The sequence below is a fragment of the Arachis ipaensis genome, chromosome B04 (genome assembly GCF_000816755.2).
Source record: "Arachis ipaensis cultivar K30076 chromosome B04, Araip1.1, whole genome shotgun sequence".
Lineage (NCBI taxonomy): Eukaryota > Viridiplantae > Streptophyta > Magnoliopsida > Fabales > Fabaceae > Arachis > Arachis ipaensis.
Window position 1 is genome coordinate 5,350,812 of NC_029788.2, and position 20,229 is coordinate 5,371,040.

General features: G+C 36.9%; 2 long non-coding RNA genes and 2 pseudogenes across 3 annotated transcripts; 3 read left to right on the forward strand and 1 right to left on the reverse strand.

Moving 5' to 3' along the window:
* LOC107635891 lies at nt 2,660–3,803 on the forward strand (annotated as a pseudogene).
* LOC107638588 lies at nt 4,025–14,534 on the reverse strand (annotated as a pseudogene).
* Nucleotides 6,033–6,798, forward strand: LOC110270866. Its single transcript, XR_002360547.1, has 3 exons — nt 6,033–6,191; nt 6,272–6,363; nt 6,754–6,798. It is a non-coding gene; the product is annotated as an uncharacterized LOC110270866 (long non-coding RNA).
* LOC110270509 lies at nt 18,621–19,791 on the forward strand. 2 transcript variants are annotated; one of them, XR_002360130.1, is made up of 3 exons: nt 18,621–19,262; nt 19,354–19,417; nt 19,515–19,711. It is a non-coding gene; the product is annotated as an uncharacterized LOC110270509 (long non-coding RNA). The 2 variants fall into 2 exon arrangements; XR_002360129.1 differs by lacking the exon at nt 19,354–19,417 and having other exon boundaries at nt 18,627–19,262; nt 19,515–19,791.

Here is a 20,229-nt window from a genome sequence, read left to right on the forward strand (position 1 = left end):
CACGAATTCAAAATTCAAATCCAGAAATTCAATAAAAAATAACTCTAAATCCAGAAAATCAAGTACGCTTTTATCATGGACTCTTCAGCAGCGGCTTTCGGCGGGGTGACTTCTCCTCTCTCGCAGCTTTGGTCTCTCATGCTTCCTTCCTCACGTGACAGCGACGACGATGGCTTTGCGCAGCTCCAACAAACCCTAGCAGCGGCGATGATGGATTGGCAGCGATGGAGGCACGACGGCGACGCAGCAGAGGCTCCCTCCTCCCCTGCGGTGGCTGCGATTTTCGAAGGCTGACTTCGTGACGGTTCGTGGCTGCGCGCGAATAGAGCTAGCTGACGTTAGCACAACGGAAGTTGTGACGGCGGCGGTGGCTCGACGGAAGTTGCGTCGGAAGCTTGAGGTGAGTCAGACTGGAGACGTGAGAGGTGAGAGTGGAGGCTGAGGCTCGAGAGGAGAGGAGAGGAGTGGGTCTGTGCCTTTGGGTGACTAGGGTTCTCTTTTGGCCCTTTCACTTTCAGCATGCAAAACGCAACGTTTTGCCCAAATTTAAAAAACCGGCCGGATCACGGTTCGGTTCGACTGATCGATTCCCGGCCGATTTGGCGGTTCAACTCCGGTTTTTAAAACTGGCGGTTTTACTATCTGTCCGAACCGTATTTAACAGCGGTTCACGGTTCGACCGGTCGGTTCGAACCGGTTTTCAGAACATTGAACATAATTAATCAATTACTCACTCATCAAAATATAAACAGGGACGGTTTCACATGGAAGAATATGGGGCAAGTGCCCCCATTAAAATTTTATGAAGTTCTATGTATTATATGAAACAAAAATTTGTTTGCCCCCATTTAATAAATAAATTTGACCCATTTTAATTTTTTTAAAACTATTTCTGTCTTCATAATTATTTAGTGACATATATAAAAAAATAGACATTTAATTGTATTGATAATGAAAGAATTATTCAATTTTTTTAAAATATAAAACTTAGAAGAATAAAATTCTAAGTTATATGTTATTATTTAAATTACTATACAAGTATTTTAATTTATTAGTTAAATAACTAGAAGATTAATTATATTTTATAATAATAAAATATAATTATAAAATTATTATCATATTATATATATTTTGCCCCCACTGATAAAATTTTCTGGATCCGTCACTGAGTATAACCCAACTGAATAACTAACAAAAAATAAAAAAAATATCTGAGAGTGAGTTTCACGAAGACACGAAGGTAGAGAAGAGAGAAGACCAACATGTCTAAGCACGAGGCAGACTCTAGCGAGGGAGGGGGAGGCAGCAGCGAAAGACGAGGACGTGGAGCACGGAGACGCGACAGCAAAGTTGCTTGGTACCCACAAACGCTACGGTGCAGTGCAGGGGAGCCACAAACGCGACGGCGCAATGTCAGAGACGCACCGGAGCTGACGAGATGAAGCAGAGGAGTCGGTCGGCGATCACGAGTTCTGGAGTTGGAGTGTGATTGAGAGTGACTTAGAAACTGGTGAAATGGTGAGGAAGAGAAGCCTTCAAGCAGTTGTTTAAGGTTAGGGCTATTCTCTCCCTCTCTCTTAATGAAACGATGTTGTTTTCGTGTTAGGAAGGAAAAAATAAAATTTTCAAACCGGCTGGGTTTTTGCAAAATGCCGATTTGCCGGTTTTTACCATAACTGGACGGTCTGAACCAGTTCAATCTGGCTCTTTATCTTGTCTGATCAGGTGACTCAACCGAACCGACCTATAGTTCGGTTCATCAGTTTTTCAATCCAATCAGTCGGTCCGGTCCAGTTCTTACAACTATGCTCGTACTTTTAAATTTTATAATTTTAAAAATACTCAAATTTTAATTTTTTTTATTTCTAATCTCCTTTTTTAGTTAAATTTTAAAGTGATATTCCAACTTGCATCGAGTCTCAATCTCTCAATTTGCAATTGCCCTAAGTTTTTTCTTAATAATAGTAACTCACGAGATATATTCTGACGAAGAAGTGTACCAAGGGAAGTCACGACGGATAATCAACAGCTATATTACGTGGCTATTCTAAAAGACCACTGGTGTTATTCTCCGGGTCGAATAGTCACAAGCAGACCATAATCTTTGGGTTTGGGCTTGTTTTGGACGAGAGTATTCCTTCTTACACGTGGATGCTGCAAAACTTGTTACAAGTGATGTGCAACAAGATTCCTTCCGCTGTTCTCACGGACAGGAATGACGCTATGATTGCAGCTGTTCAGGGAATATTTCCAAGGGCAAGGCACCAATTGTGTGTGTGACACTTGCAAAAGAATGTTACATCAAACTCAAATGATGAAATATTTTAGGAGGTGTTCTCTAAATAACTATATGCTGATATGGGAATTGATAATTTTGAAAGGGATTGGACACAAGCGGCCGATAAGTACGGATTGCATGAAAAACTATGGACAACACATAGGTACAAGAAGAGGGAGATGTTGGCCAATGTCTACTTGTGACACAAGTTTTGTGCATGTTTCAGGAAAATTTCGAGTTGTGTAGGTATCAATGCGATGTAAAAAATTCCTAAGTTCTAGACATAGCATTCTTAAACTTATTCAGAAGTCAGAACCTTGAGTTGCTTATCCGGAAATACAACAACAACGAGCTTCTAGCCTAGTTTAATTCATATATAGCATGTCGGTCATGATGACTTGCTTAGATCCACTTGAGAGATGTGTCGCCAATGTGTATACACGAGCTATTTTTATAGAAGTTAAAAAGGATATTGATGCTATTGGTGTGGTTAACTTTGTTGGTAGACAACGGGTATCGATGACAATGGTGTATACTATGGAGGAGTATGGTAACCCCAGAAGGTATTTTGTTACACTGATCGATCACATACTAGTAAAGTTAGAATGTCATTGTGATTTTTGGGGACGAAGAGACTATCCGTGTAAGCACATTTTCTTCAAGATAAGTATGACCACATAACGGCCATACCAAAGCGGTTGATCCTAAAAAGGTGGACCAAAAGGACCAAAGCAATAGATGAATACGTGGATGACACTGATGATTTAGGTGAAAGGAGGTTTTGTATATAGTTGAATAAAACTTACTGCTTTTTATATTCATTATTATTTCAATAGTTACCTAAAAACAATAGGTATTGGTTAGAGCCATGAAATCGCTTCTTTCAAAATTTAAGAGGATAGAAGGAGGTATATAAATGATTATATCTACTTTAATACGCACTCTTACGCAACAATATCTTTTTAGGTTTGCATGAATTTTTTTTGCATAGATATATTTTTTTCTTTTTTAGATTAAATCATAGACTTTTATGGTCATGTGCCACCTGCTGCACTCCCTCAAGCATGGCAAGAATCGGTAAGTTGGTGAATATAACTGGAAATTTCATGTTTAGTACGTTGTCTTCACCCTGATTTTTAGAGAAACATTAGAGTGTGGCTTTTGAGTTGAGTTTCTACCCTCATTGATCTGACTCTTGTCTCAGAATGAATATGATGTTATACAAACACAAGCCTTGGCTGGTGGCTACCAAGGAGAGTGGCAGGAGTACCAGTATGCTGAATAGCTGGCTTACCCTGATCAATACCTTCAGCAAGATATGCAGACTTATGATTTTCAAGCGGGTTTAGATATGCCACAAGATCCACGTTTTATGACACAAAAAGAGAAAGATCGAGGTTTGGGATCAGTATTTAAGCGAGATGATCAGAGACTTCAACAACTGAGGGAGAAAGATGTCCGAGAAAAAGACCCCAATTTCATTTCTGAGAGTTATTCTGAATGATAGCCACCCAAGATATACGTGATCATCTATATCTTTATCACAACACTTTAAACTTTTTTACAAGTCAATGGCCACATCAATGTCACAGATTTCACCCGTATGATTTTGCCTCAAGACACGGTAGAAACTAGGAGCTTAGAGGCTGACCCAATATACTATTGGCACTGCAACAAACAATATTCATACCACAATAGCCTCATAAGTCATAATAACAACACTAAAAACATAATAACAAACTAATCATAGCATCATAATTTCATATGGAAGAACTGTGTGACTCAACTTGGTCAACGAAATTATTTAATTAATACAACTTTTTCTCCTATTAAGTGGATATCAATGCCATTCCCAGTGGTGTCACATCCTCCATTGCATGATTACTTGACCATCCTAAAAAATAGAAACAAGAAGGCATGCCTCTGTGCAGCCAAATAGCTTTCATTTGTGTAAATTGCTTTCAAGCCTTTCGATTGCAGCACTAACACCACTTTTTATGTCTCTCTTATCTAAGTTTTCATTTGCAGCTTGATTCCCTTCATTAGCCGTTTCTATCAGCTTCAAATGGAGCCAACCTGCCAATGTATCATGAGACAAGACTTTCAACAAATATAGTGAAAACTTGGTTGAATATGAGAAATTGCTACCAGATTGAGCATCAAGTGATGCTTCTAATAGCATTATATTCCACAACATATTATATATGAAACTTATGCATCCGCAAAAGTCACATCGACAATCTGAGCTGACAAAGTATCAAGAAATATAGCTATGTTACCAAGAGGAAAGCAAAATGTTGCTCCCAAAACTGATCCTAGCATCATGTTCCTCGCCAACGTCGTGATCCTGGCACTAAAAAGGGAAACAATCTATTAATACAATGAAATAAATGAAAAATGAATTTTTTTTGTGATTCAGTCCATGTTATAAAGAGTCTAGTGGCAGAGTATCATTTCTTACATATTAAACCAAAAGCTGAAGTAGTAGCTGAACCAGCACCAACAACATTAAAAACATCATGCACACCTCGCTGCTCTGCAAGTATATTTTGAAAGCCATAAAATGCAGCAGTAAACATTCCAAGGCGTACTCCTCCAACTATTGAGCCTAGTGTAACCCTAATGAACCGTTTCTTCATAGCATCTCTCATCAAACGATATTGCTCACGTTTGTCTTCTGTATTTCCAAGCATCAATGTCACTTCTGCGTCCTTGCTCTAGCAAAACATTAGGAACTTATAAATACCATGACTAAAATTGGATAATAAAGAATAAAACCTCCACCTTCACATACTTGACAACAGAATGTTTAATCAACAAAGAAAAGATAAACCATAGCACTATGTTCATGGGTTTTGTTTCTCTGTCTAAAGAAAATGCTAGCAAGGTTTATTTTTGCATTCAGATATTAGCATTCATTCCATCTATTAATTATTGAAGTGGGTCATGTATTTTTCTCCTCAACTTCATAGCAATACATTAAAAGGAAAACAAGCTTATACAAATAGTAGAAAAGAGTGAAACTTCACATTAGATGACATGAATAAAAAGGATATATACTATCTATTGTGACAAAACAGAAACATCTTTGCATTCATTTAAGAAAGTAAGTACTCAGTTATTCTTTGTACTGCAATTGCAATTCAACAAATTAAAACAACTCCAGCCTTTTTAGCTTAAGCTCTTGAAAACCTACAAATGGATAAAGTATACCTTTATGCCAGCCTGTTGATGGGAATAGACAATCTTTTGACATCTTTATGGTACACTAAGGTAGCGTTTGTTTGCGAGACAGAGACCAAGAGACAGAGAGACAGAGACCAAGAGACAGAAATAAAAATAAGTACTAGTATTGTGTTTGGTGTGAAAATATACAGGACTGAGTTATGTCTCAGTATCCTGTTTGGTTTAAAATAAAACTAGAGACTAAATATTGAAAATGACGAAAATACCCTTAAATTTAACTAACAACCCTACCCCCAAATCAAATTTCATTTTACTCAGCATGTAACCCTAACCCCCTTTCTCCTCTCCTCTACCCTCTCTCCTTTCCTCTCCCGTGAAAGAATCCCGGATTCTGAGCCACCGCCGGTAGCACCTCCACGGGTCCGAACGACGATGACCCCTCTCCAATTCTCCACCAGTTCATCTTCGTGGCGCCAGTTTCTCTCCATGGTTTGTAACGTTGCTGCAGTCTGCGACCCCTGTATGCTCTTCATTTGCTCGTCGTAATTTTTTGTGCAAGAGAGAATCACTCCAACGTTGCTATATTAAATGATTAATTAAAATATTTTACTTATTTTATTTCTCTCATTTTCCCCCTTTAGCCATTGCTATTTCTCGAGATCACAAGCCGGAGCAAACGGACGAGAGGCAAAGGATTGAAAATGCTGGTGGCTTGTTATGTGGGCTGGTAAGGTCTTATTATAGTTAGCATTCATGAATTGAATTATAGATTCATATTGTTTATATCTTTGAAAACTTCACTTACAGGAACCTGGAGAGTTGGTGGCGTTCTTGCCGTTTCTCGTGCTTTCGGTGATAGACTTCTGAAACAGTATGTTGTTGCTGATCCAGAAATCTAGGTGTGCTTCGAATTCCAGTATTTCTTATATTCGTAGTTTTATCTCTGTTCGTATCCATATACATTCCATAACTTATATATATATATATATATATACACGGTTCACATCGAAAAGCATCCTGCCAGTTAATTGAATAAAGAAAATTCTGATTCGAACAAGATTTGATGTTTCTGAAAAGAGTGTTGTGAATCTTTCAATCAATGTAAATATGCAAACATTTTTATAGTTCTTTAAGGAAAAGTGCTAGTAACAATAAGAATCGTGTAATACAGATCTCTGCATAAAAAATTTGTCTCTCGACTGGTCTTTATCATCGCTACCTGGCTTTTAAACCTTAACCCCTGTTTGCCTCTCTATATTCTGGTTACTGATTTATTTGTGATATTGCAGGAAGAAAAAGTTGATAGCTCTCTCTACCAGTTTTTTATTTTTTTCAATTTGTCTCCAATGGGTGTTTAAACCACCATGTTCAATTAACACAATTGTATCTGATAAAGACTTTGATATAACACCAAGAATTCAAACCCATGATCCAGGAAGCTGTTGCAATAATAAAGAAAATAGATGATGCAGAGAAGGCGGCAAAGAAGTTGATGCAAGAAGCATATCAGAGAGGTAGTTCCGACAACACTACTTGTGTTGTGGTTCGTTTCTTGACGAACCAAGGTGCTGCTTCTGGTACTAGCTCCGGCTAAAGCGTCTCTTGGACACAAAGGGTAGTGCATAGTTGGTAGTTGGTGCAGTGGAGATGTGACAAATGGCAAAATGTGTTCTATCATATTTTGATCATAGGCATATTCCATTTTAGTTGTGTGCCATGCAAGAATTAGAAAAATTAATTTGAAGACTCACCTACTATGGTCCTCTAGCATAGCTATATTTTATTTCAGAATTTCTTACTTCCACAATTGGTTTGTATTTGTAGCTAGGAGAGATTGTTGTGTAAAAAGTACTTGTTTATTGTTGTTTCCCTTCATGTGTGCAAGCATATATATATATATATGATGTCTTATGTTGTAGTGAGGATTGTAACAAAAGTGTTTGATGCACAACAATGTACTGTCACTATTGCTCAAAAGGAATATCAAGACAGCTATGAATGCTTGTTTAATCTAAGATCTGTTTAATAGAATATGTTATTTGTGTTCTGAATTTAGCAACTATGTGCATCTTTTCCCACTTCTTCATGTACATACTTCAATAAAACCAATATAAACAGTATCGGTTCACCAAAATTTCTATAAGACTCATAAACACAAATCTACTACTTCAAAAGCATATTGATAGTTTATCAGAATGGGACAGTTGATAACAAAAAATTATCAAAATTTTCAATACATACCAAAATAAAGGCATTAGCAAAATAAAGGCATTACCAAAGTATCTATCCAAAGGCATTAGCAAAATAAAGGCATTACCAAAGTATCTATCCAAACTTATGCCAAGCATAAGTTTGTAACTTAAACCATCTTAAAAATATAACCATCTCACAAAATACTAAAACACTATAGTAAAAAACTTAATACCCTTAACCAACACTCAACTTCATATAATGGAACGCACAAGGCCAATCATCTGTGAATCTGTCAAACCCCAGAAGTGTGCATACACATTAGGACTCTCAGCAAACTTCAAAATTGCTCTCACCACCTCGTCATCACCGAACCCAAGCTGTGCGAGCTTCTCCCCAACCTTAAACTTCTCATTCACACCAACAATGGCATTAGCAATTAGTTGGGCATTCTTCCTTTGGTCAGCCGAAGATTGCTGGATATGGTCAGCCATCCTCTCCAAAACGTCAGCTTGCTTTCTCTTCCTCCCATATCGCCTTGTGCTTCCTGCACTCGCACCGGCTTCAGAATGTGATGCTTGTCCTTGCATTGCTGGGCCTCCGTCAAAATCTGATTGTGGAGACATCTCGGAGTCATCAAATCCAATTGTAGTGTCTTCCGTCTCTTCGTTAACCTGTTCCTCCGCATCGAAGCCACTAACTGCTGCTGATCCTGTCGCTCTATCCCTGCCAAATATACCCTCTAGCCGGTGGAAAAGAGGAAATGGCTTGCCAGGACTGTAGAATTTCGTTGGATGTGCCTGGGAAAATATAAACCCGATTTAACAAACATTAATGAGGTTCATGCTGTACAACTAGTTACATTTAAATATAAATGTCTTTTATTTAAATATAATAAATTCAGCAACAACAAAGCGAACACAAAGGTCTATTGATAATTTTCATTTCATTTTTCAACCACATGTTAATTGTTCTAACTATTCACTGTGAACTAAAAACTACAGGGATTCAGAAAAGTCTTGTGATCCTAAAGAAATAAAACTAAACAATTTTCTCATTGCCCCGGCTGAGAAAAAATGCTTAAGGCATGCAATTCCAGAGAGATTTACCAAGTTTAGAAATGCCATTATGATCCAAGAGAGCATTTTAGGGAGTCCATGTGGAGATGATAACAGCATCAGAAAAAAATATGATTAACTCAACTATGGTGGCAATAGAGAGATGATCTTATGATCCAAAATTCCAAACGCAGCAGAAAAAAAAATATAATTAACTCAAACTGAGCTGCCATGTTAATACTATTGTTACAGGCCAAACAAACATGCATCAAGAACAAAATTTAAATCTTGCAGTAAAGTTAATTTAAATCTTCAACCATCAAAACAACGAAGAACAAAATTATTAGAACAACACAAAAAAAATTAGAAACCAAAACTAATTTAGAAAAGAAGCAAGCACAAATCCACCATTTTATTTTACCAAGCATGAATCACACTCACCTTCAACCATGCATCAAGGACGTCTTTCGAATCAACCTCGACACATTGTTTCTCATTATTCCACCCGAACCCACTGCATCCAAGCATATCAGCGGCGTACTGATACTTCTCCTTCAACCGCTTGTGCTTATTCTTGCAGTGCTTCGCAGTCAAGGTACAACCGGGGAAGGCCTCCAGCATCTTCAGAGCCAGTTTCTCGAATGTTTCTGGTTTGAACTGCCCACAGTCGGCCCTCTGACCATCCACCACAAACTCCTCCATGAAGCCAACAAAAGCATTAGTCTCTTCATCACTCCACATGCGTTTGTTCTCCATTTTTACCTACACAAATTAAGATAATCAACCTTGTGCAACAATCATTTCTGTGTATATGAATTAAGAATCTTAAAATCAATTAACATAATGTAACTAAAAATAATAAAATAGCAAACAATAACACAAATGACTACAATTTATCCACAGCCTACAATTCATGCCATAAGCAAGTACAAATATGTAAAACTGAACTAGGAATATTTAGTTTGCATTACAAACAAAGAGGTGCCATTACAATATTTCTCGTCTCAACAAGTGATACAAATTAAAATTGTTCCATTACAACAATACTCAATTGATAACAATGTTCATTACGCTGCAAATACAACACTACTCCATATGACGTGTACGCCACTCTTCATACATCTCAATTGCTATGTTGTCACGCCAGTGAGACCACTCGTTCGTGTTTTCAACCACATCAATCATTCCATCTTGTGCTTCATCTCCATCAAGCATAAATTCATCCAATATGCTACCTTCCTCCTCCGGATCCATACCCATACTCTTTCGAATGAAATTTTGAAGCAAACAACAAGCAATAATTATCTGAGATTGTGTCTTTATAGGGTAAAAGCTAGGGCTTCTTAAGATGGACCACCTCTTCTTCAGCAAACCAAAGCATCGCTCAATGATATTCCTGGCGGAAGAATGAACCCTATTAAAATATTCTTGGTAATTGCGCGGTGCACGTGCTCCTTGGGCCCACTCTCTAACATGATATCGAGTTCCTCTATATGGTGCTAGAAAACCCGGACCATTTGTGTAACCAGCATCAACTAAATAGTAATTACCTACAGACAAGTAATGCAACCAACATAAGCTTAACTATTGTGAACTCAAGCTATATGTACAGGCTTATATCTAAGGATGGCATAATTACCGTGGGGTATCTTAAGACTATTACGACGAGTTATTGCATCCCGAAGTACCCGCGAATCAGATGCCGATCCCTCCCATCCACTGAGTACATAAACAAAACTCATCTCCCGGTTACACACTCCTAAGACATTGGTGCAGATTTTACCCTTTCTTGTTCGGTATTTTGCCTTCTCATACTCGGGAACTGTCACCTCTATATAAGTGACATCTAATGCTCCCAAGCAACCCTATCATCCATAGAAAGTTATCATACTCAGATATAGAATCCTTCAGGCAAGTATGAATCAAACACAACATTGAATAAGCTCTACCTTAAACCTTCTCCATGTGGGGTCAAGACAATCCTCTTCAACTGGTGTAGCCTTGGCAAACAAAATGCTTTGAATACGTATTACAGACTTCAAAACTTTATTAAAATACTTACTAACTGTCTCGCCGGACCTACAAAATCTAACTTGCAGACTACGATTTTTTTTGTGATGCGCTAAGATAATTAAGAAAGTCGCAACCTGCTCCGGCAGGCTTACATGACCATCTTCATTAAGTCCTCCTTAAACTTCGAGCAACTCACACAAATTAGCAAAGGCATTTGTGTTCATTCTCAACTCCCAAATACAATTCCTATCACCCTCACCAACAATATGCTCTAAAGCCTCACGTCTAATTCTACTATTCATTCTTCCACCTAACGACAGTTGGCCACTAGTTCTATCCCTAAAGTAAACAAATAGCGTAAGCACAAAGAACAACATCAAATCTTCATTCTTGGATCTCATATCTTCATAAAAATACACGCATCGCTTAATAATTTCCGACCGCTCCATTTCTTCCTAGCAAAGTCATTACATTAAAAAACGCATAAACATTCAAGTTAATCTAACACTTCTTCATGCAAAATCTACTTTATTATCTTAGACCCAGAAACAAGAATAAAAAAACTGCAATAAAAAGATATCTAACTCTATTTACTTCTCAACTTTAATTAAGTTTCAACTGAAAATCAAAACAGGAAATACAATATAAACATAATAAAAAATTTATATGAAAGTACTTGAAGAGGGTGTCTTGAGTCAAAATCACAAAACAAGAATTCCTCCCATGCATTGGTGTTAGTGCAGGCAGAGTTGGATGGATGAAGTGTACTGCTTGTTGTCTAAAATCTAGAAACTAGAGCTTGTAGTTAACAAAAGTATGAACTAAATTTCCTTTACGTTTATACTTTCAAGTTGCTACTGTGTCCTTTTTAGTTACTAGGATTGTGTTTAGCAAGTATGAGATGAGAAGTTTTTAGATGTTTCCAAAGCAAGTAAATCATTATTATTCTGCACTATTCAATTTTTATTTACTTATTTTGGGTAGTACTCAGCACTATTCATTACATTAGATAGAGATAATTTAGTTATTACACATTGCAGTAAAGAAAGAAGAGAGTAAAGAAAAAACTTTATTCAGATTGGAAAACACAAATTAAGCAATAAGGAAACCCCAAACAACATTAAAAAAAGTAAAAAACTGATTTAAACTCCCCCCATCAACATGTATCGGCTTAAACTAATATATAGACCAAGTGAGTGTGTGCTATTTTTTTTTCTGGATCTGTTCAAGTAATCATCAAACCAAATTTTAGCATAAACTCCAATATTGTTGTGTTCAACATGTAAGGAGTATTAAACTCAAATTTTAGTAAACTTGAGGATTTTGCAAAGAGCATACATCTAAATGGGATGTTCTGTTACCTCATACCATGAAAATTTTTTCAATAAATCACCCGTGCATAAGCTTTATATGCAATAGCGATAGAGGGGGGAAAATGATTCAATACATTGTGCAAAAAAGCATAACAGTAATTATAGTTACCTATAAACAAATAAATTGCAACCATCTCTATGCAGATTGTGATACTCCTGTTAAGCTTCACCCTTGTTTTAATTAAGTTTAGAGAACAAACATTCATCCGCTCAAATATATATGTTAATAATTGTAGCCTACCTAACAATAGTTTTAACTTATAAACCAGCATGCTGTTATAAAGTTGCATCTATTGTGGTTTGAAGCTGCACTAATCTAAGTATTACAAAACAAACAAAAACATCGAAACTTATTACAATGGCCAAACTTAATCACTGACTCTTTTATCAAACTGACCAAACTTCACAATTGATCCCAGATTGTTCAGTAATTAGTTCTTAGGAGACAAAAATAGAAGGTAAACATCATAAACTCATGTTATTATAAAGCTGAAATAAATGGGTTAATTAGCTTGGCTTTCGTTCTCATCAAAGAAACTTTCACAAATTAGGGCAATTTGGGAAAAGATGAAAGGAACAAATCCACGGATTAGGGCATGATGGAAAAGATGAAAGAAATCAGTAAATTAAACAACTTTTGTATATAACTAACCTGGGTCAGAGCAGTTAGGACGAGGAGTTGATGGTTGACGTCGACAGCAACTGAGGAGAGGCGGCAGCTTCGTTCTTCGACTTTCCTGTGAAGGTGAGAGAGGGGAGATGAGAAGATGGGGACCAAGAACATGAACTTGCAAGTGGCAAACCACTTACCTAGCGGTGGCGAGGCCAGCGGCGCGGTGAGGCAGCGGCTGTTCTTCAGATGGTGCTTCAAAGGCTGCGTGGCTGTTTTGAAGAAGAATAAGAAGATGGAGTAATTTTGAAGAAGCCCTGATTTACAAAGGATAATTTTGGAATTATTGAATTAGAATAGGGATAATTTAGGTACAAATTATAATTGAAATTACTGTCCCCGTCTTTAAAATTTTCTGTCTCCAGTGTCCCTACTTTTTGAAGGTACTGAAATACTGAAATTTGAAAGACAGAGACAGAAATTTTAGTTCCAGTCTCTACCTCAACAAACATAATACTGAATTTCTGTCTTTCAGTTTCAGTTCCAGTCTCTGTAAACAAACGCTACCTAATGGATTGGTTTACTCCTTCCTTCTGAGGTTACTAGTTCCCCAAGAAAATAAATCTCATCAAGCAAGAAGGATTGAGCAAAAATTCTAACATTTTTGGATTATGAATAAACAATATCAAAGATAAAGTTGAAGTAAATTTAACTCTAAATAGTTTCTTACCATGTTATGGAAGGTAGCTTAGCGTTATATACAAGTAGTTTTTTAAGGAAAATAAATCCTCTGCATCCACACAAAAAGAAAAAAAAATTTCTTTCGACATCAACACCAAAGTGTTATTCATGACACATCTAATAGTATGCAAAAGAAGATCACTTTCATACACGGAGTTACACGCAACATTGAATTCTATAATGTAAAGAATGAAATCCATGATTGTAGTCTGGATGTTAGCAGTAACACCCGTTCTGTATTCAGCATAAAACACTCTCGTAGCCATATGGGGGAAAAATGAAGAAAAAGGAATCGAGGCCTCTTGTAATCAGAACTTACAACAGAAGCAGCTGCCTCCTTGCTACCGCCGTATAACATGCCAGCAAATATTCCAATAACAGTTGTTGTACCCCAGTTAACATTTCCCGCTAACTTTGGGGAGGCCTAGTAAAGGAAATTAGATAATATAAATGAAACTAATAATTGAATGAACTCAGGATGGTGAAGGCAAACACATTTCTTAGTTATCTTCAGGAACCTAGAAGAAAAGGAAATGGGCCCAAATCAATGCTTTTCCCAATTTACTAAATTATTTCCAGTATACCAATACAGATTGACTTAGGGTTGATCAAATACATATTCACTATATTAATATCTTTGTGCAGTGGCAAGGAAACCAGTTCACTTACCAATACCTTCATATAAACAAGGAAATTCTAGTGAACCCTACTCAAATTCTTTGCCTAATGCTACTATATCAAATATTGCAGCTAGATCAATTTAAGAATAATAATGATATAAAATTGAGGAATAAAGAAAGATGTGAGGAGTTTCGTACAATCGGTGCGGGGGATTCTGCGTCGTCGGTGGCTTCCATGGCGGTAAACGCCGTAAAATGGAAACGGAGTTGTGTACGGAGAAATTAGTTAAATTAGGTAACTGAATCGAAGTGGAAGGAGCTCTAAATTCTCAATTTCTCATCGTCAAATCTGCCCACGTTCTGATCGGCGTCGCCACTGCCAGTCGTGACTCGTGAAAACAACTTCCTTCCTCTTTGTCAGTCAATGTCACCTTTTGTTGTGACACTTGATTCTTCGCCAGTCCATTCACCCGAATTTTTAAAAGAGTATTTAGACGTAAAGATCAATGTGGCTATTACCAATTAGTAAAATTGAAAGACCTTACTGCAGAGTATTTATTAACATTGCAAGCAATATGTCCCCAAAATGGAAGTTTACAATAAAAAAATAAAACAATATAAACAATGTAACACTGCAGAGTATTCATTTAATTACTTAACTAATCAGAGTATAGTTTACATATAATTTCTTCATAGTTACTATCTTATATATAGTGTGTACCGCTAATACAAATCTAAATCTCACCATTAGTAAAATTCAGTTCTAGCTTTCTTTCAATTTTTTCTTCGTTTATCTGCTACCATGAATTATAATAGTAAATGAATAGCATAATATTTTTAAAGTTAAATATCAAAATTAGCTTATAGAAAATCTTTTGTTCAAAATCAAATCTAGCTTTTACATAAGAGCAAGATTCTATTAATATTTAAAAAAATGAACAGCACGATTGCTTCAGAGTGATCAATATTGCTTTATTCAACAACAACTAAGAATGTATAATTTCAAAAATTAAACAAAAAATAAAACAATTAACACTTTAACATATAACATTCCCCAAAAATTATAAACTAACCTGACTGAGTGACTGGAGAAGACGACGCTGGAGCCTGAAGTAAGCTGGCTGCTGAAGAAGGAACGGCTGACTGAAGACGAAGCTGGCTGCTGAAGAGGGAACCGCGAACAACGATGCTGACAGAGATACCGACTGAGATGCCAATAATGAAGAGAAAGTTGGTTGCTGCGTCGCTGCTGCTACCAGGAAGACGATGCACCAGATGGTCCCACGGACGAGGTGGAGAAGACGATGCGCCTGACACCTAATGGAGAAGGACGATGAAGATTGGAGAAGCTGGTTGCATGGTAGGAGGAAGCGCTGCCTCTGCTAGGGTTTCTACTTTCTGGGTTTACTCCATGGTTGCGCCGTTAGTGAGATAGTATTAGGGTTATGGGTTGAAAAACATATAAAAAGTCATATATATATATTATTTAATTAATTATGATCGAGTTTATGGGTTGGTTTGGGTTTCGCGCCCCCAAAACTGATACCCAAACCAATCATCAGCAAATGTCATCGGTTTGGTTCGGGTTGGACCCGATTACCCGTTGGTTCCAGAACCAATTTAATTAGTTCGGTTCGGGTTCAGACGGGTAATCGGATACCCGCTACCCGTGCTCACCCCTTCTGTCTGGGTTTACTCCATGGTTGCGCCGTTAGTGAGATAGTATTAGGGTTATGAGTTGGAAAACACATAAAAAGTCATATATATATATATATATATATATGACTTTTTATGTGTTTTCCAACTCATAACCCTAATACTATCTCACTAACGGCGCAACCATGGAGTAAACCCAGACAGAAGGGGTGAGCACGGGTAGCGGGTATCCGATTACCCGTCTGAACCCGAACCGAACTAATTAAATTGGTTCTGGAACCAACGGGTAATCGGGTCCAACCCGATCCAAACCGATTGTATTTGTAAGTGATTGGTTCGGGTATCGGTTTTGGTGGTGCGGAACCCGAACCAACCCGCGAACCCGAACATATATTAATTAAATAAAAAAAATAAAAATATATATATAGCTTTTAGACTTTTAGTGAGTTTTGAAACCTGTAACCCTAACACTATGTCATCAGCGGCGCCCTCCCTCTTACACTCTCAATGACTCAGTCTCTCACCTCAAACAAACCCAAAAATCCCACAAGCTGCAGAGGCAGGCGCATCGTCTTCCTGGTAGCAGGACGCAGCAACCACCAACCAACTTCGTCTGCGGTTCCCTCTCTAGCAGCCAACTACTTCTTCGGTTAGCCGTTCCCTCTCTAGCAGCCAACTTCCTCCAGGCTCCAGCGTCGTCTTCTCGGGTTAGTCAGTCAGGTTAGTCTAATTTTTGGGGAATGTTATATGTTAGTGTTAATTGTTTTATTGAGTGTTCAATTTTTGAATTTATACATTCTTAGTTCTTTGTGTGCGTGCATTTTCAAGCAATGTTAGGGTTTCGTACTTTGCTTTTGGTAATTCATTTGCTTTGGTTTTAGTTTGTGATTGTCACTGTTAAAAGTGCTTCTGAATTTGAGTGGTTGGTAATTTTTTGAACTCTGTCATTTGTTCAGAGAAACGAGATTGGGTTGGTTGGAGGCAAATATAGTGAATCTACACCAGTCTATCAGCTACTTCACGGATTCGTAAGTGTTCAGATCTGAACTCTGTCATTTATTCTTCTCCCTAAGTTCCTTGCTTCTAAATTTGATTGGTGAATTTTGAGTTTATATATTTAATTAATTATGATCGGGTTCACGGGTTGGTTTGGATTCCGCGCCTCCAAAACCGATACCCAAACCAATCATCAGCAAATGTCATCGGTTTAATTTGGGTTGGACCCGATTACCTGTCGGTTTCAGAACTAATTTAATTGGTTCGGTTCGGATTCAGACGGGTAATCGGGTACTGGCTACCCGTGCTCACCCCTAAATTTGTTAGTAACAAATACATGACTTCTCTTATTTTATGTATTTTGCATATTCAAAAAAAATGGGGAAAGCTAACCCTAAAAGTGATACGGTTGTTGGAAGTACTTCTTCTCCAAGTGCAGCCACTCCCGCTGCTGAGAACCATGGTCTTTCTGGTTGAACATCGCAAAGTCCAGCTCCCCCACCGTTGCCTGCCTCAAATCCTTCATCAGAAACACAAATCGAAGCTGCTGGAACTACTGGCGAGCCTCCCAAAGAGGTAAAACGTAAACCCAGTAGAGCACCTAGTAGTGTTTGGGTGCATTTTTCTAAAAGTTCTCCTAATGAAGCCTGCTGCAACTATTGTAAAAAAAATATATATGCATGCAATAGTTCTAGTCATGGTACAACAAACTTTCATAAACATTTAAGAATTTGCACTAAAAACCCTCATAAGCAAGCTGAAAAGGGCAGAAAACTATTGCACTTGGGAGCCAATTTGAGGATGACCCTAATGCAGTCACTATGAAGCTTGTTGATTTTAATCAAGAGGAAACTCGTCTTGCTCTTGCAACTATGATAATTGTTGATGAACTTCCTTTTAAATTTGTTGAGGCTCAAGGCTTTAGACAATTTATGAGTAAAGCACAACCTAGGTTTAAGGTTCCCTCCCGTTGGACAATTGCTAGAGATTGTATGGCTTTGTTTAGATATGAGAAAGAGAAGTTGAGAAATTTGTTATCTGAAAATCGCCAAATGGTTTCCCTTACTACCGATACTTGGACCTCAATTCAGAATTTGAATTATATGTGTGTGATTGCGCATTATATTGATGAGTCTTGGAAATTGCATAAAAAATATTGAATTTTGGTTTGATTACTGATCATAAGGGTGAAACTATAGGGAGAGCTTTAGAACAATGCTTGCAAGAGTGGGGTATTAGAAGGATATGTTGTGTAACTGTTGACAATGCTAGTGCTAATGGTGTTGCAATTTCGTATTTACTTAGAGGCATGGGTGATTGGAATGGGTCAACATTGTTAAATGGGGAGTTCATGACTTCATGCATATGAGATGTTGTGCTCACATATTAAATCTAATTGTCGGTGATGGTATGAAAGAGATTGATAGCTCAATAACTAAAATCAGAATTGCATGCAAGTTTGTTAGGTCATCTCCTGTTAGGATGCAAGCTTTTAAGAGGTGTGTTCAAGAGGCTAATATAACTTGTAAAGCTAGTGTAGTGTTAGATGTGCCTACTAGGTGGAACTCTACCTATTTGATGCTAGAGGCTGCTGAGAAGTTTGAATCGGCTTTTAGTCGGCTTAGTTATCAAGACTCATTTTATTTGTTGGCGCTTGAGTCTGAAGGAGGACCTCCTGATGCTAATGGTTGGAAAAGGGCACGTGTGTTTGTGAAGTTCTTGAAAATATTTTATGATGCAACTCTTACTTTTTCTAGTTCTTTGAATGCTACATGTAATAATTTTTTCAATAAATTGTGTGACATTCAAAGAACTTTGAATAAGTGAAGAAAGAATAATGATGTTGGTTTGCAAAAGATGGCGACACAAATGAAAGTAAAACTAGACAAATATTGGGAGCGTGATGGCATAAATTACTTTCTCTTTGTGGCTGTTTTTCTTGATCCTCGTTACAAGTATGAGTATGTTGAATTTTGTCTTAATCGAGTGTATGGGTTGAATCAAGCCAAAGATATGTTGAAAAATTGAAGGATATCATTCATAAGTTGTTTGAGTATTACTCCATGATATATCCGCTTCCGGATGGTAGTTCTTCTAGTAGTTTTAATTCTAGCATTGCCTCTCATGATCATGGGGTTGGTGGTGAAAATGCAAATGAGGAGGAAGATGGCTTCGAAGATGAGTTTAGATTGAGGGTTAAAAAAAATCAAGGTGAGGTCAAAAGAAATGAATTGGAAAGATACATGGAAGATGATGTGGAGGATAACATTCCCGGTTTTTACATTTTGCGTTGGTGGAAATTGAAATCAATGAAGTATTATGCTCTTGCTCACATGGCTAGGGATTTGTTGGCTATTTCCGTCTCTACCGTGTCTTCTGAGTCGGCATTTAGTACTAGTGGTCGTGTGCTTGACTAATTTAGAAGCTCATTAAGTCCTTCTACTATTGAGTCTCTAATTTGCTCACAAAATTGGTTGAAGACTCAAGAGAAGATGTATGACTTAAAGCAAGAACTTGAGGACCAAGAAAAACTTGAATTAGGTAACTATTTTTAAATTATATTTCTTTAAATTATTATGTAATTGTTGTTATTGTTGAGTCTCTAATAATAATTTAATTACTGTTAATGTAGAGCTTTCACCTTTAACAATATCTAATCAAGCCATTGGAGTTGATGTTGTTTACAACAATTTGAGGTTAACATTTTTTCATTAATTATTTATTTGTTGAATTACTTTTAATTAATCAATTTTATATATTGACATTAGCTAATTATATGCTGATTTTTTGAAGGTCACAACTCCTCTCTTGAATATGCTTGGTTGATGGAGCGAAGGATTATGGAGTGAAGACTTTGAAAATTAGACAAATATTTCTATTGCACTTTTGTATTTAGCTTCTAATGTTTAGATTTTAATGTGTTTTGGTTTTAGCTTCTTTCAAAGATTATTCACTAGATTTTTGTATTTAACTTCTAATATTTCTATTGCACTTTTATATTTTCATTAGACAAAGATTATTCACTATTAATACGTTTGGATTTTGATGAGTTTAGTTTTTAATGTATTTGGTGTTTAATATGTTTGTATTATTTCTATTGATGTTACATGTTTATTGTATTTGTTGAATTTTTAAGATAAAAATTTGCCAATTTGGTTTTTTTATGAATTTCAAAGTTATCGGGTACCCGCTACCCGAACCGAATCAATCCGCTCTTAATCGGTTTGGTTTGGTTTGGTTCGGGTACAAGTACAAAAAAATATAAATCCGAACCAAACCGAACCAATTATTTTTTGATCGGTTCGGTTCTAATTTTATCTTGAACCTGAACCAAACCGACCCGTGCTCACCCCTAGTGGTTATTGCTTGTGGAGCATTCATTGAATTCTCTTACACTTTGTTTGGTTTAGAAGAATTTGGAAAGTAAAAAAAAATACATGAAAAAAATTAGTTTTTTATTGTTTAGATCAAGAAAGAAAATGAATAAAAAATATAAAAGTATATTTAA